General features: G+C 41.7%; 1 protein-coding gene across 1 annotated transcript in view; it reads left to right on the top strand.

Moving 5' to 3' along the window:
- The first annotated feature begins 267 nt into the window (after positions 1 to 267).
- Positions 268 to 16,057, top strand: part of BANP (BTG3 associated nuclear protein) — a 361,989-nt gene continuing 346,199 nt past the window's right edge. The window contains exon 1 of the mRNA XM_075282162.1: positions 268 to 359. The gene's annotated coding sequence lies outside the window, so the exon portion shown is untranslated. The remainder of the gene's footprint in view (positions 360 to 16,057) is intronic.

Here is a 16,057-nt window from a genome sequence, read left to right as displayed (position 1 = left end):
CTAAAAATATTTGAAAAGAAAAAATGTTTATCTAAGATCTATGTATCTCTTCTATAGCATAACAACATGAACATATAATATATAATATAATATATGCTGGTATTGTAGTGATGATGGTTATTTATACAGTGTACAGTGTGTACGACGACTCTACAGTGATGCACCCTGAGCTGTACTACCACTTACCACCAGATGGAGTAAGTTGCCCAGTGTGGAATCGCGCCTGCGTCCTCGATGGCAGTCCGCGCAGGCGCATTCTGAAAGCCGCGGCAGTGAGGAGGAGAGGAGGTGCTGGATTCTCTCGCGAGGAAGGACGCCATTATCGCCCACAAAACACCACGAGAACTCGCCCCCAAACGGTAACTGGCGACCAACTCAGAGCTGCAGGCTCACAGAACTCCCGTGGCCTTGCTGCCGTCCTCCCCGCTTTACAGAGGTCGTCCGCTTGTTCACGGAGACCGGAGAAAAGCGGGAAGGAGGGCGGGAAAAGAGGCCTGAGGCGGGAGGTGCCGGCTGTGAGCGGAATTGTCGCTGCAGCCTGGTGCGGCCTAGTGTACACCCGCCACAGCTTGCTCCAAGGCCGCTGCGAGCAGTCATTGCATAGCCCCACAGGCCTCGCCGACTGCCCGCTTTATTATGTGTGGGGACGATTAACTCCAGGGTATGGGGATGTATATGACAGTGTTGTGTGTAGTCTGCTAATGTCTCTGCGACATATCTATAACCAGGAGGCTCTTCTGATGGAGCTTGGTAATCAATATATTTCCAGTGATCTCAGATCCTGGGTAGATATAAGCAGTGATCTGTTTGCTATGGGTAACAGCACCAGCTTTAGTAACTTTGCAGGGAAAAAATCATTTTCTGTATTTTTGGTTCCTTTTGTTAAATTTTGCACTGGGAGCTTGAAGTGAATGGGAGTGAGTGAAATGAGATGTGCCAAAGTGATGATCAGTTTCAGAAATGTGGCTGCAGATCTATTGTAGTTTTGATTTGGACTTGTATTAGTTATACTGGTGAATAAAGAGGGGCATGTTTAGTCCCATACTGAGAGCATGATCAATGATTGAGGCAGTAGTGACTGACAGCCATATAAAATGCTATGATGCTGTGAGACCATATTCTGGACAGCGTTCAAATACTGGTTACACGAGGTGGTGTGCTGCTGACGGTCTACAGTCTTTTATGTTGCAGTTGTTTGCTACTCTATAAATAAGGCTTGCAGAAATCAACACACATGCTGCTGAAACACCTCCATCATGTATGGAAAGACTTTTCAGCCAAAGGGGGAGTTCACACTATCGCCTCTCTCTACTCTGGGGTTTCCATCCTAAACTCTGGGAAAAGGGACAGGGACGGCTTGCTGGCAGTCAGCTTTAAAACCCATCACATGACCATGACCTGATTTTTATCCACTAGATATAAGCAGAATGAATGACAGCAAGAAGAGATCTAGAAAACCATAATGAATTGATACAGAAAGTATATTAGAAAATTGTAGAACTTTTGATTATGTAAAAAATAACATTTGTGTCTCAATATTGTTCTGAACTTGGACAATCCTTTCATAGCGGTTATCCAGTTTCTGTCGGACCCTGCAGATCACATATACCAAGACGGTGTGGCTCTCAGTAGGTTTTTTTTTTTTTTTTTACAGGTATTGCAGCAATGTTCCATTGATATCTATTGGACAGGCTTGCAGCATCTACCCATCCTAAGGAGACTCCATCAATAATAAAAACCTTTATTTTTTATGTGGCCGTGTGTTGGTGTTAATAAAACAGCACATGAACACCTAACCCTGTCATGTGAATAAGTGCTAAGCCAACAAAAAGGTTGTATGACCTAGGGCTAGGCAATTAATTGCAAAATAACTGAAACAGCAAAATAGATTAAAGAGGACCTTTCATGTCCTCGGGCACATGTGGTTTTATATACAGCTAGAAAGCTGACCGTGCGCTGAATAAAGCGCACGGTCAGCTTTCCCGTTATGTGCCTTGGGGTAAGAGATATCGGTGAAGATACCGATATCTCTTCACTGTTAGAAGGGCGTTCTTCATAGTCTAGCTGGGCTGTTAGGAAAACCCCTCCTGACAGTACTGTCCGTAGCGCTGTAGTTTCAGAGGTGGCATTCCTTACCACCTAGCCGTGACGCCAAGCTGTGAGGAATTGTCCCCCCTCGAGAGTGCTCATCCACAGACTAATACTGGGAGGCGATAACTGCACTGATATCTCTTGCCCCAGGGCACATACTGGGAAAGCCGACAGTGCGCTGAATTCAGCACCTTGTTGGCTTTCTAGCGGTGTATGAAGGTGTATACTGGTCCTCTTTAATGAATGTGAACTTTCTCACGTTGATTATTTTACATCCATATCGTCCTGTTTCACACTGCCATTGGCTAAAAACGATATGTCACTAACTGTTCACTATCCAATCAAGATTGTTGATATGAGAATAACTGATGCCATTCTTAGGCAGGACTCCACATTGTGAAAACACCGCAATTTGGCAGTGTTTTATAATACCCAGAAAGTGGATGGAAGTTGAGCTAATGTCATCCACACATTGCGGAAAAATATATGCAAAAATACTTCAATTTCAAAAACTGTCTCTTATTATACCTACAGAAATGTTGAGATTTTCTTTATAATTATAATAGGGACAGAGTCCACAGAGGGAAACTCTGCAGACTTTCTGTGAAAAGTGCTGTGGAAAAAACTGCTAAGCGTGTCCGTCATGGTCTTTTCCGTTGCGATTTTTAGCTGTGGCTCACTACATGGGACTTTAGCCTTAAAGAAAACCTTTCACTACTTCCACCAATTTTAGTTTGTAGTATCTGTTAACAGACTCCGCTCTACTGATTCCAGCACACTTGGAATCTCCTTTCTAGGCTCCACGTTCCTGAGCAACAAGAGTCGTTAGTTTTCGTGCCTGATATTCTATTTGAAGAGGACCTTTCAGCAACTCCATCCATTTCAAGTTCTTAACATCTGTTATTAGGTCCTGCTCCAATTATTCCAAGGCTTTTTTTTTTTTTTAAGCACCAACGTTCCTGAGTAACAAGTGTAGGTAGTCTCATGTGCTATTTAAGCTCTGTAATATCAGAAGGGCAGTGCCAGTCAGAGGCTGTGTGATGCAGAGGTCCAGTCAGAGGCAGCCAGTGTCAGAGCTAAGAATCACACCCCTTGTCTGCGACTGCCTGACACCGCCCTCCTGACAGTACAGAGACTAAATAGCATATCAGACACCAAAATTAACAGAACTGATTGCTCAGTGATGGTGGGGGCTACAGAAAAAAATCTAACTGTGCCAGAATCAGTGGAGCAGCATCTATTAAATAATGTAAAGACCTGGACTTGTTAGAGATGGTGAAAGGTCCTTTTTCAGTGGCATGACATGGTGGTGTTCTAAAATATTAGTTTATTAATCATAATCGAGGTAAAGTGTTCAATTGCTCAGCTCTTGTATAAACATAGACTAGACAAGTCTAAAGATATGTCAGATTCAACTGGGATCTGCCACTGTGATAAATCTCTCATTTTGATAGGGCCTCTTCATATATCTGTCTGCTGTCCCTGTGCCAGTTATAATAAATCTGTCTGACTGAGGTGCTGATGCCTCAGCCCACCCCGACTAAATTTGCACTGTGTGGCGAGTGAGGCGTTATCTTGGTGCCCGTTTGGAGCAAGAAAAGACCTTGTGCTGCACATGCCCCTCAGTATCATCTTTTTTATACTGGTGGTATCACACTAGGGAACATGTATAGTGTATATAATGTAGTAGGGTAAATTGTCAACAGTTATAACATGACTAAAACAGGCACCAACACTTTTATGATCACATGCAATAGCTGTCTATCTACATGTGACAGAATTGGCGGAGTAGCGTCTATAAAAGGATGCAAAGAGCTGGATTTGCTGAAAGCAGTAAACGTTTCTCTTTAGTTGTTTGTTTCAAGACATGCCTCGATTAGAGACATGTAAGGGCCAACTTAAAAAACAAAACATAAAAACAAACTTTTGTGTTAGGCTAGGTGTTCACATCTGTGTCAGAGCAGAGAAAAGTCCTGGACGAAGGAGGCTATGGGGTCTGTGGTTAACCGTTGATTTAGTGGATGGGCTGTCTGTTGTTTGGGTCCCCTGGTGAATCCAAGCGATGGAGGGCCTAGCATAGGTGTGAATCTGGCTTTTTATCTAGCTCTCCCCCCCCCCCCCCCATCTCATGGCATTTGTCTTGGCATACTTTGAAACAGTTGAACAGGCAAGTGTGGAAACAGGTCTTTTAATGTTTTGTATGTCATAAAATAAAACAATTTTAAAATAAATTTATTTATTTATTTTGCATGACCATCTTCTAAAATTATTTTTCAATAGAGATAAAGGACTTGTTTGTTTTTTTGTTTTGTTTTTTTCACCTTTCTGAGGTACATACGACTTTTTGATCACTTATGGTGATAAATCTTTGCTTTGTTTTTTAAATTATTATTGTAATCTTTGTTTTACCGTATATAATCGAGTACAAGCCGAGTTTTTGTGCTGAAAAAGCCCCCCTTGTCTTATACTCAAGTCAAGCAAAAAAAAAATAGGGGCGGGGTCTATGACCAGCCGCAATAGTAATGCATAGATTCCCCCCTGAAATAGTGAAAAAAAAAGAGGCTTTAAAAAAAATATAATGAAAAAATAAAATAAACGTTCTAATTCACTCCTTTCCCTAGAATACATATAAAAGTAGAAAATGACTGTGAAACACATACACATTAAGTATTCCTGTGTCTGAAAGTCCCCAGTCTACTGAATATATAGGGTATCTGCAGTGCTCCTCGTCTGTTGGGAAGGGGTTAATAGGAGTACTGCAGATGCCCTATATTCAGCCAGACTGAATTCCAAGTGGGGGGAAAAAAACTCAGTCCTCAAGCTCAGGGAAGGGGTAGACAGACAACCAAAACACCCCCTCCCCTTTCCCAGCAACTGCTGCACCCAAAAACTCCGACCATTTTAATTTTTGAAATTTTCCAGTAGCTGCTGCATTTTCTCTCCCTCGGCTTATACGCAAGTCAATAAGTTTTCCCAGTTTTTGCGGTAAAATTAGGGGCCTCGGCTTATATTTGGGTGGGCTTATACTCGAGTATATACGGTACTTTAATTCTAGTACGGGACTAGACTGTTCTTCTGATCACTGATATAATACAGTGCAATGCTACTGCTTTTCAGTGTTTTATGCCTGTCAGCATAATTGCCAGCCATTAAAGTTTAACGAAGGCTGATCTCGGGGAGTTGATGAACAATGGGAGGCGGATTCCAGAAGGTATCTGCTCTGGATTCGGGGGTGAAATCCACCCTCAAATCTGCAGCAAATTCCTCCACGTGAACATAGCCTTATATGTGAAAACAGATACAAATGTCTAAATACTACTTATTCTAAATCTTTGTTTTTTGTCTGTAGCTTTTATGTAGACCTATGTGTCTATGTGCTTATGAATTAGAAACCTTTTGTTTGATCCTTCAGCCAGATATCGGTTTCCTTTTTTCAATCCTACAAATTTCGTGCTACTATGGATGAATTTACATGTTTTAGATTTGTTGCAGAAATTTCTATGTATGTCTCATTAATTTGCTAAGGACTCGCAGGAATCCATGCGCTTGTCTCAGAAACAGCTCCAATCACATGAACTAAACTTGATTCTTAGTCACAGATCTACAGATCTGTAGTGTTTAATAGCATATGAAATTTAGCAAGACTACAGAATTCACAGAATGGAATTAACCAGTTTATAGTCTGTCACCATGGAAACATATCTGCAGATGATCTGTAGGCAAGATGAGCAGATAAAAGAATGATCTGTGCTCATAGCAGCTACTTTATCTTCACTTCTGATAAAAGTCTGAGCAGTAAATTTGTTAGTGCCAACGAAAAAATATCTGCACAGCTTGAATGCCAAGACCGATGTGTCTGCTGTACAGATTGAAGTGTCACTGAACTGCTTATTTAATATGCTGAAATCTAATGACATAATCTTAAGGCTTTTCACCCACAATGGTCAGAGTAACACAAGATCTGTTTATTATATTTTGGTTTGGATGATTTCAGTAAATCTCAGCCCAGAACCACACCTGCATTCACATCATACTAAATCTGGAGGTGCTAAATGTCTGACTTACTGCTGCAGATCTGTGTCAGATTAGATGTCAGCTTTACTCAAATGCTGGGATTTCAGCTGGAAGATTTTTCTGGAAGCTGTCGCACCCTGATAGAATCTTAAAATAACCAAAGGATGTACATCTTTGTGGAAGTTTGAAAATCTAATCTTTTTTTCCTTAAATATTATCTGCAACTGATCTTGAATTTGACTTCACAGAATGCTTGAAAACACAAACCAGCAACTTGTTATATGTTCCAAAGCCCCACATTTCCCCTAAATTCTTATAATTTAGCATATGCTGTTCTCTATCCAATCTCAAATTAAACTGCTGAGATCCCAGGGAAGTTCTGTTTTTGTTGGAAGGACATAGGAACTGCTCCATGTTGCACTTGGCCATCAATCTCTGGTAGCTTAATATTCAGAGTGAAAACAATTACTGAAGAATGCATAGATCATTTTTTTAGACCTGCTGTGGATGCATTGACTTACAACATCTTTTCGACGTCCAGACAATAGAATAGTTCCATCAACAATCAATGTCAGGTGACGTCTGGCAAGCTTACCAGATGTGTGGAACATATTTTTCTGTGCTCTGGATCAGATGCCCAAGTTCCCACATTGTATTTCTCATTGTGTATCTTTAGGAATAGCAGTGGTGGGCATTTTCTAGCGCTTCTGCTGCTGTCAAACTGTAGGTGAACACTCCTTTGACTGTAACTCTCCGGTAGGTGAACACTCCTTTGACTGACCTCTTGCTCTTCACTCCCCCTATACACATCGATGCTTGTTTGAGCTGATCGTGGATGTGTTTCAAATTACAGGGGTTGCTCAGGCATTTGGAATCATGGACTCATGGATCAATATCAATATCTGATTGTGGGGGGCTGACAGATGGCCTCTTGCACAAATCAGTTGTATAAGGCTTCTTTGACACCTGTATTATACACATCACAGGTCCTGGAAGCTGTTGGCTCCAGTCCTCGTGTAGTGCCAGCTCAGCTCCAGTGGAATTCAATGGGAGCTAAGTTGTACTAATGGCAACTGGCCACTACATCGGGCATGAAGTCAACCACCTCCAGTCCTGCATGGCGTATAATACAGGTGTCGGATGTGAGAGCCACCTGTCGGCCCCTCCACTGATCAGATACTTATGACTTATCCTAAGCGTAGGCCATACAGTCCAAATTCTCAGGCAACCCCTTTGAGAGAGAGACAGTGTGTTGTTGTCAGACAACTCTAGCTTATTTGCAGGCTTGGCCAGCTTTTTAATTTCTGCATATGGCTTCCATCATGCCCTAACAGTAGAGGCAAGAGGATGCGGCGTGCCCTAGATTCACATCAGCCAGAGACTATTCCTTTAGGCCAAGTTCAGACACCGCAAATCCACAGCAGTTTACACTATGGTACCAGTGGGTGGGTAAAAAAACCCTGTACATGTATAAAAGGTGAATATTCATTTCTGATGTGGTTGTTATGTTGTGTTATAGACACTATATTTCACTTTCTTATACCTTAGGAGAAAGTCTCTACTCAAGATGCTTTGGCATCCCGTTAGTAATGGTGTTTATTTGATGTTATGTTTGCTTGTGATCCCTGTACTGTATAACCATTGGTAATGCAAAGTTCGCAGAGCGGCTACCACACTGCAAGCGCAAGAGATGCAGTCTCTAAAGTTTTGGGTCTGGTATGTAGGAGTTTCTCGTGGTCTTTTTTTTTTTTTTTTTTATAACACAACTAGGTCTGTGCAGGGGTTCTGGTTATCTGTTCAACGTTTGGCTTGAGTATTACATATACAGACGGAATTCATACAATTATTGGCTTTTAACAAATGGAGAAACATAGTACATACTGGGTATGGAAGTGCAGGAAACAATTGCTAACATTCTTTTACGTCACATAATCTTTCAAAATAAGTTAAAATGTTTCGGAGGTAGACATAGAAGAAAGTGCACATATTCCTACCTATTTTAGCTTGTTGCCCTTGGATGCTTTGAAGAAGATTATTTGCAAATATAGAAGGGGGGCTTTTTCATGTTCACTCTATATGAGGAGAAGGTGCTATGGAGCGACCATATTTGGATTTCCTTTCCTTGACCAATTCCCACCACATTTTTTTTCTGCCTGCCTTCCAAAAGCTATGTTTTTATATGTCCAATGACAGAACTACATAAGGGCTTTTTGTGTTATTTTGGTGGGCCATATTGTACTTGATAATGGAATGGCTTAATCCACTTGGTCCAATGTACTAGGAAACTAAAAAATTCTGAATTGAGTAGAAATGGAAAGACAATGCAATTGTCACATTTTTGAACTTTTCATATATTTTTTTTGTTTTATTTTAGGCTCCAAGCGTACTCAAACCTGCAATTATTACATTGCTGATACCATAGGCTGCAATACAATAGTAGTAGTAGTAGTAGTAGTAGCAGCAGCAGCAGCAGTAGTAGTAGTAGTAGTAGTACACAGCAGAGCAGTGTGGCAAAATTGCTGTATCAGTGTGGCAGAACTCAATAGTGAAATCCCTATGACTGGCCTGGAAGCATTCAGATGGCTCCCGGCCATTGTAGCAATCGAATGTCTTCCATTCATACGCCGTCTTACTGTGTAGGAGCTGCTTTGTGCAGAGAAAGGGATTAAAGGGTTTTTTCCATCTTCTTGTTTCAGCAGTCTGCCTGCAGTCTCTTCTTTTCACTTCCTGTAGTTCGTCCCCATCCCCTTGCTGAATGGGCCTGAGAAGGATCACAATACTTATGCAGATCAGATAATATGCAGATGCTTGTACAGAATGGACTCACAGTGTTATCTGTGTGTTTACATAGAGAGATAACAGACTGGGCTTTGTCAGCAAACTGCAATTAGCTGAACGGATTGTCCTGCCAGCAAGAGCAGTAAGCGAGTGACGTCATTATCCTACAGGTCTGTGTTTATAGCAACGTTGTGTAAACAATGGGAGGAATAAGTTCACTTAGCAGACAAACAGAGCAGAATATCTAAAGTAATATATTTAAGAAAAGTCTTCAATTTACATAAGCTACCAGTATAGATTGGATCCTTGAGTTAGGACAACCTCTTTAAACCCTTTCCGACATGCGCCGTAATAGTACGGCGCATGTCGGGTCTGTAACTATGGCGACCGCCCGGGAGCTGGGCGGCCGCCATAGCCGCCGGGTGTCTACTGCTTTAAGCAGTAGACAACCGGCTCTAATGCCTCCGATCGGTCCCCGGACCGATCGGAGGCATTAACCCCTCTGGCGCCGAGGTCAAAGGCGCCGGAGGCGCCATTTTCCCGGCGGCGCATGGGTGCCGCCATTTTGGCCGGGATAGCCGGCTCCTGGAGCATGCTCCAGGGCTGACGTCCCGTTGCCATGACAGCCAGGAGCCTTGTACAGGCTCCCAGGCTTGTCTGCAAATCCTCTCTTTTGCAAGCTGGTCTATGCAGCCTGCAAAAGAAAGGATGCTTTTTTGCAATGCATTGCAATGTATTAGCATTGTAATGCATTGCATTAGTGATCAGACCCCTAGGGGGTCTAATAAATGCAAAAAAAAAATTATTTTTTTTTTTTAAAAAAAAATAAAAAGAATTAAAAGTTCAAATCACCCCCCTTTCCCTAGAGCACATATAAAAGTAGTTAAAAACTGTGAAACACATACATGTTAGGTATCCCCACGTCCGAAATCGCCCGCTCTACAAATCTATAAAAATATTTTTCCTGTTCGGTAAACGCCGTAGTGGGAAAAATAGTCGAAAGTGCCAAACCGCCGTTTTTTCACTGTTTTGATTCTGATAAAAATTTGAATAAAAAGTGATCAAAGCAATAACATTTCCCGAAAATGGTAGAACTAAAAAGTACACCCGACCCCGCAAAAAAAGACGCCCTATGCATCCCCGTACACTTACGTATAAAAAAGTTACGGCCGTCGGAATATGGCGACTTTTAGAAAAAAATTTTTTTAACACAGTTTTGGAATTTTTTTTAGGGGTCAAAATGTAAATAAAACCATATAAATTTGGTATCCCTAGAACCGTACCGAAACACAGAATACAGTGGACATGTCATTTTGGCTGCACAGTGAACGCCGTAAAACCAAAGCCCGTAAGAAAGTCGCAGAAATGCATTTTTTCTTCAAGTCCACCCCATTCTGAATTTTTTTCCTGCTTCCCAGTACATTATATAGAATAATTAATGGTAGCATCATGAAGAAAAATTTGTCCCGCAAAAATTAAGACCTCATATGGCTCTGAGAGCGGAGAAATAAAAAAGTTATGGGGTTTAGAAGGAGGGGAGTCAAAAACGAAAATCAAAAAATGCCATCGGCGGGAAGGGGTTAAGTGCCTGTGATTAGAGATGCTGTGTCTCTGCAGTGCTCTTCTGCCCACTCAAAAGATTAGATCAATTACTTTTTTACCTAATTGCTCCTATTTCAGTGCTTACTTGGTCCTCTGCTTTCTCTATTTCCAAATCCCTCTCAACAGATGAGAAATGACTTCACAGCCAATCACTAGTTTCAGTGGCCAATGTGGGTGACTGCTGCACAAGTGATTGACTCAGAAGTCATTTGTGTTTAACACACAAGAGACCAGAAGGGAGAGACAGGTAGGGGACTGGGGAAATGTCAGAAGTGGATTGACAGGGGATCAGTGAGGTGAGTATCACTTATATTATTATTTTATTTATACCATTCTGAGCTTTTTTTAAAAAATTTTAAATAATAATCTGGACAATTAGTTTAATGGTCCTCGTAGCAGCTGCATGTATTGTGTATATGCTCCTGCCATGTTTTGCATGTATGACGTACCTCACTTGCATGCCAGTAACCTGGGTTTTTGTAAATAGCAGTGGTCTCTTTATTTCTGTATTATCTTTTGGGGAATCAACAACATATTTTGGTGTAATGATATCCCAGATTCTCAGCAAGTGCAGGTGATAGATTTTCTTTAGGCAGGCTGACTTACTCATAAAGTAAGAACATTTCTAATATCTTAAGGAGGCGTTTTAATTTTGAAATGAACTTCACACTCAGTTTTTTTTGACCCTATTACATTTTTTTGGGCAAAATACAAGATCTCTGGATTGCGTCTAAGTTACAAGATATGTTTTATGTCTCAGAATTAATCCCTTTCACTATCCAGCTGTGATAATCAACACCCTTCATGGGGTTCAGATCTATCGGCCATCAAGACAACATGTTTGAAGTACAAACTATCCTCCCAAGCTCTGATATCTTTGTGTAACTCTGTAAATGGAGCCAGATGGCTCTTCCCAAAATAATTTCTCATTTCTGAGCTCTCTAGGGGTGTCTGTCATAAGTCTTGCAGAGCGTTTATGAGTTCGAACTTCCAAGTTGTGATGAACCTGTGTATGGGGTTTTCCAATGGGGAATGTTTTACAGAAAGGTACAAGAATGTGTTTATCCCTCCACAAGTTGTATTTGCATGCTTCGGTGATATCAATCATCAGATATACTCATGAGATAAATTTTTTGATTATCAGCTGTGCAAAATATTTTTAAGGAGCAAGATACAAGGGAGTTGGATATGTGTATTAGATATGAACAAAAGGTTTGCCTTTTTTCTGTTCAGAAATCATTCCAACTAAGGCTATGCCTTATGTTGCAGATTATTGTAAGGACCCCTTCACAAGGATTTTACGCTCCGTGTATTCTGTACATTCTGTACATTTTACACGTGTAAAAATACACGTGTAAAATGTAGTTAGCCATTGAGTTCAATGGCTTTTTCATATAACGCGCGTGTAAAATGTACAGAATACACAGCGCGTAGACTACACAGAGCATAAACTCCGTTTGAAGGGGCCCTAAGGCTGTGTGTGTGCGTGCGTATTATGTAAGTATGTGTGAATACAGCCTAATGCCTGGAACACACGGGCCTGGTCTACTGCAAAATTGAAAACGGGGCCAACTGGCCGGAAATCACTACTGAAAGCTGTTTTTTTCTAGAACAAGATGATTTTTGTCTTCTTGATTTGTGGGCGGTTGGCCCCGCATTCAGCCTTTGCATTGCAAAGGTTGAAACCCCCAGCCAAAGGTGCAGTATTAATTGTAATGCTGCAGGCTCAAAACCCTCCGCTTGAAGCACACAGTGAGCGAATGGGATTTGTTTAACCACTTAATTCTCCATGCATAAGGGCCCCTTCACACGGCGTAAGCGCTTGGCTCATTCTGAGCCGTACACGCGAGCACTTCTAAACACTTCCCATTCACTTCAATGGGAGCGCTCGTAAAGCCGGCTTTACGCGCGCTCCCATTGAAGTGAATGGGATGTGTTTAGAAGTGCTCGTGTGTACGGCTCGGAATGAGCCGAGCGCTTACGCCGTGTGAAAGGGCCCTAATAGTACATAATGAGCAAGTGCCCATTAACATGAAACTATGCATTATATCATATCATGTTGATAGCGGTAGCTCAGGAATTGAGTTGGTGCCACCTGGAGAGGATGTCAGCTATAACACACAGCTAGCATCCTTCTTTCACATCTGTGAGCTGTGTCCATTTAATCCATTAGATGCAGCCATCAATTATGACTGTGGTACCTAAGGGAACACTCTGTTTGCCACTTTTTCTGCACCCCACAATGCCCATGAGTTGTCAAGGTGTTGGAGATCCTTCTCACATTTTTTTTCTTTTTTGCAATGGATAATTAAGAATTAAAATTTTAAAAAATAGCTATATGTGGTATTGATGAATCGGTAACAACTAGAGATGAGTGAACACTATTCGAAACAGCTGTTTTGAATAGCACGCTCCATTTGATATGAATGGAAGCGGCCGGCACGCAGACTTTGCCGGCAACCAGCCACTTAACCTCCCGCGTGCCGGCTACGTCCATTCATTTTTATGGGAGCGTGCTATTCGAAACGGCTGTTTCGAATAGTGTTCACTCATATCTAGTAACAACCCATTCCCACAAAATAGAACCTTATTGAACCCCTTGGTGAACACAGTGTAAGCCAATAGCTGGTCAGGTAATGGAGGGGGTGTACACCTCACCCAGACTACTAAGGTGGGTGAGATGAGAAAACTCCAGAAAGAACATTTCTCAGCAGATAACTATTGTCTGCTGAGGGTTATTTCAAAGTTCCAGTTACTGGGCTGGATTTTTAGGAATGGCAGGTAGGATTGGTAGTGGGACCTGTCATTCCACTAACTCTCCAGTCCACAGTTTGGGGATGTTCCGGCAGCGACTCAGCTGCAGAGAGTATCCTCGTCAAGGAGGCTTAAGAAGTCGATCCAGTAGCAACACTTTGGCAGAGTTTGGCTGGGGTGCCAAACAGAGAGGTCGTTTTCTTGGAGCTGTGTCCTGAATTATTCAACTGGCTTTTGATTCCTGTTATTCTAGGTGAGGTAACCTATTCTATGTTCAATTGGAGCCTAGCCGGGCAGGTATTTATTTTTGTATTGTTTCCTTTTGTTGCTGCACTACTTTTTTTGAGTGAAAATAAAACTTTACTATTGTTTTGGACTAAAGAAGCTGGACTTGTGTGTCTATACCACCCAACCTAGCAACCCCAGACCCTGACAACAGTAAAAAGAAAATTCTTAAAGGGGTATTCCCATAATGCTTGTTCTGCAGCCTGCATGGCTCTGTGCTCTCTTCACTTCCTGGTTTTCTCGGCACATTGGTGGGTGGGGTTTCACTTGCTCTGCTATCTATGTTTGCAGTCAGTAATGAGGGATTGGTTGTAAATGCATTACCACAGTATAAAGCTGATGTGCAAACTGATGTAGCAGAGCTGGATTTGAGTCAGCTTGCATTACATACAGAGGTAAGGGACTCCTTATCTCAGCCCTTATCAGCCAAATTCAATTAAACCGGCTGATAAGTGGATAAGCTGAAGATAGACAGTACAGTAATCCCGGAGCTCTCACCTCCTCCCTCCCCTATCTGAGGAGCTCCATTGCTTGTCAGCCCCTCCCTCCGCCCCTGAGAGCAGGCAGCTACATCACTTGGGAAATGAGCAGAAAAGCCCAGTGGCCATAAAAACGCAATGTCAACAATGAAGTGAATAAATTAAGATAGCGGCCAAAAAAGCAGTTTTGATAAAGCAATGTATTTAGGAAAAGTCTTAAATCCACATAAACTAGCAGTACAGATAGGATGCTTTTCATGGGACAACCCCTTTAACCACTTCAGTACCGGGCCAATTTGTGGTCCAGGACGAGACACATTTTAGGTTTATTTTGTATGTGCGGTTTTGAGGTCTGTAAAATTTTTCTCGTATGTCTCAGTCAACTAATTTTTGCCTTTTTTTTCGGGGACACATAGGGCTTTATTTTTATGTTGTTTTCATTTTCAAATGTGTTTAAAATTTTTTTTATATCCGGGAAAATATAAACAAAATAGGAGGGAAATTGTGTCTGGTTTTCAATTTATTATTATTTTTTTATTTAATAACACAAAGTGTCACTGAAAAACTTTATAATATAGTTTTTTCTCTCAGTTGCGGTAATTTTTATTTTGTATGGTGTCGTCGGGGTGGAGCTATAACCTTTAATAACGGCATTGTATTAGCGTATTATTTATTTATTTACTTTTATTATTTTATTTACATTTTTTAAACTTTTTTATTATATATTTATTTATTTATTTATTTTCAGATTGTGTCCCCATAAGGTGATAATAGACCTCTGAGGACATCTGATCAATTTTTTTTTTTTTTTTGTACTGGAGGTTGATTTCTCATATAACTGGGGCTGGTACATTTAGCCTCAGTTGCAGGAGGAATACAGCCTCCTGCACGCTGTAAACACAGTATGCAGAGCTGATCTAGGTCCTGTAGGACCCAGCAGCTCTTGCAAGATGCTGTTCTCGGGAGATCACGTGACCGCCGGGTCAGAGGTGGCCGAATCATGGCAGCGTTCATAGCTGTGTATACAGCACTCATTGAGCGCTGTATACACAGCGATCGAGATGGCAGGGGAGGTAATAAATCTTCCCTGCCATCTCTGTGGGAGCTCTGGCTGAAGTTACAGCCGGCTCCCAGCTTCAGTAGCTGAACGATCTCCGTGCAGCTACTGTGTTCTGACTGGACGTACTGGTATGTCCTGTCAGAACTAGGCAACCACTTCCTGGACGTATAAAGTCTATGGGCGGTCCGGAAGTGGTTAAAGGAAATATCTACCTTCCAAAAATATTTGCAAGTACATCCACAGCAGTTGCTAAATACTCACTGTTCTCTTGTGCAGCCTTTTCTTGGTTTTATTTTACTTGTTGCTCCTTGTATCACTGTTATTTACCTGCAGTGAATCTATGAACAAATGAACAAACTACATTCCCGTTGATTCATCTACATGTTCTCAGTCACTGTCTACACTTCACTCTCCCGTGCAATGAAACCACAGGTAATAAATCACACTACCACATCTGAGGTCACATGCTTCTGTGATGTTTCGTTTGGAAGCTCACTCTGCCTATATCATGAGAAACAGTTTGTCTACAGATTCACTATATGTAAATTACAGAGATACAAGGAGTCTCAAGTAAAATTAAGTCAAGAAAAGGGTGCACAAGGGAACAGTGAGTATTTTGCACTGCTGTGGATGTATTTGCAGATAATTTTTGGAAACAGAATTAATAAAATTTAAAGGGATTCTACCACTAAAACACTTTTTTCTAGTTAACACGTCGGAATAGCCTTTAAAAAGGCTATTCGTCTCCTACCTTTGGAAGTGTTCTCCGCCGCGCCATTCATTCAAAATACCGGTTTGTACCGGTATGCTAATTAGATCTCTCGCAGCGATGGGGGCGTCCCCATCGCAGGAGCAGCGATGGGGGCGTCCCCATTGCAGCTCGAAAACCGACCGCAGCGCCGTCTCTATGGTCTTTGGTATCCTCCCCTTCCTTCTTCAGCGTCCTGTCAGACGCCTGCGCAGTACGCTCTGTTCGGCGAAGATTGCCGAACGT

Source organism: Leptodactylus fuscus, chromosome 7 (assembly GCF_031893055.1).
Source record: "Leptodactylus fuscus isolate aLepFus1 chromosome 7, aLepFus1.hap2, whole genome shotgun sequence".
Taxonomy (NCBI): Eukaryota; Metazoa; Chordata; class Amphibia; order Anura; family Leptodactylidae; genus Leptodactylus; species Leptodactylus fuscus.
The sequence above is the reverse complement of the archived record's forward strand: the minus strand, read 5'-3'. Positions and strand labels throughout refer to the sequence as shown.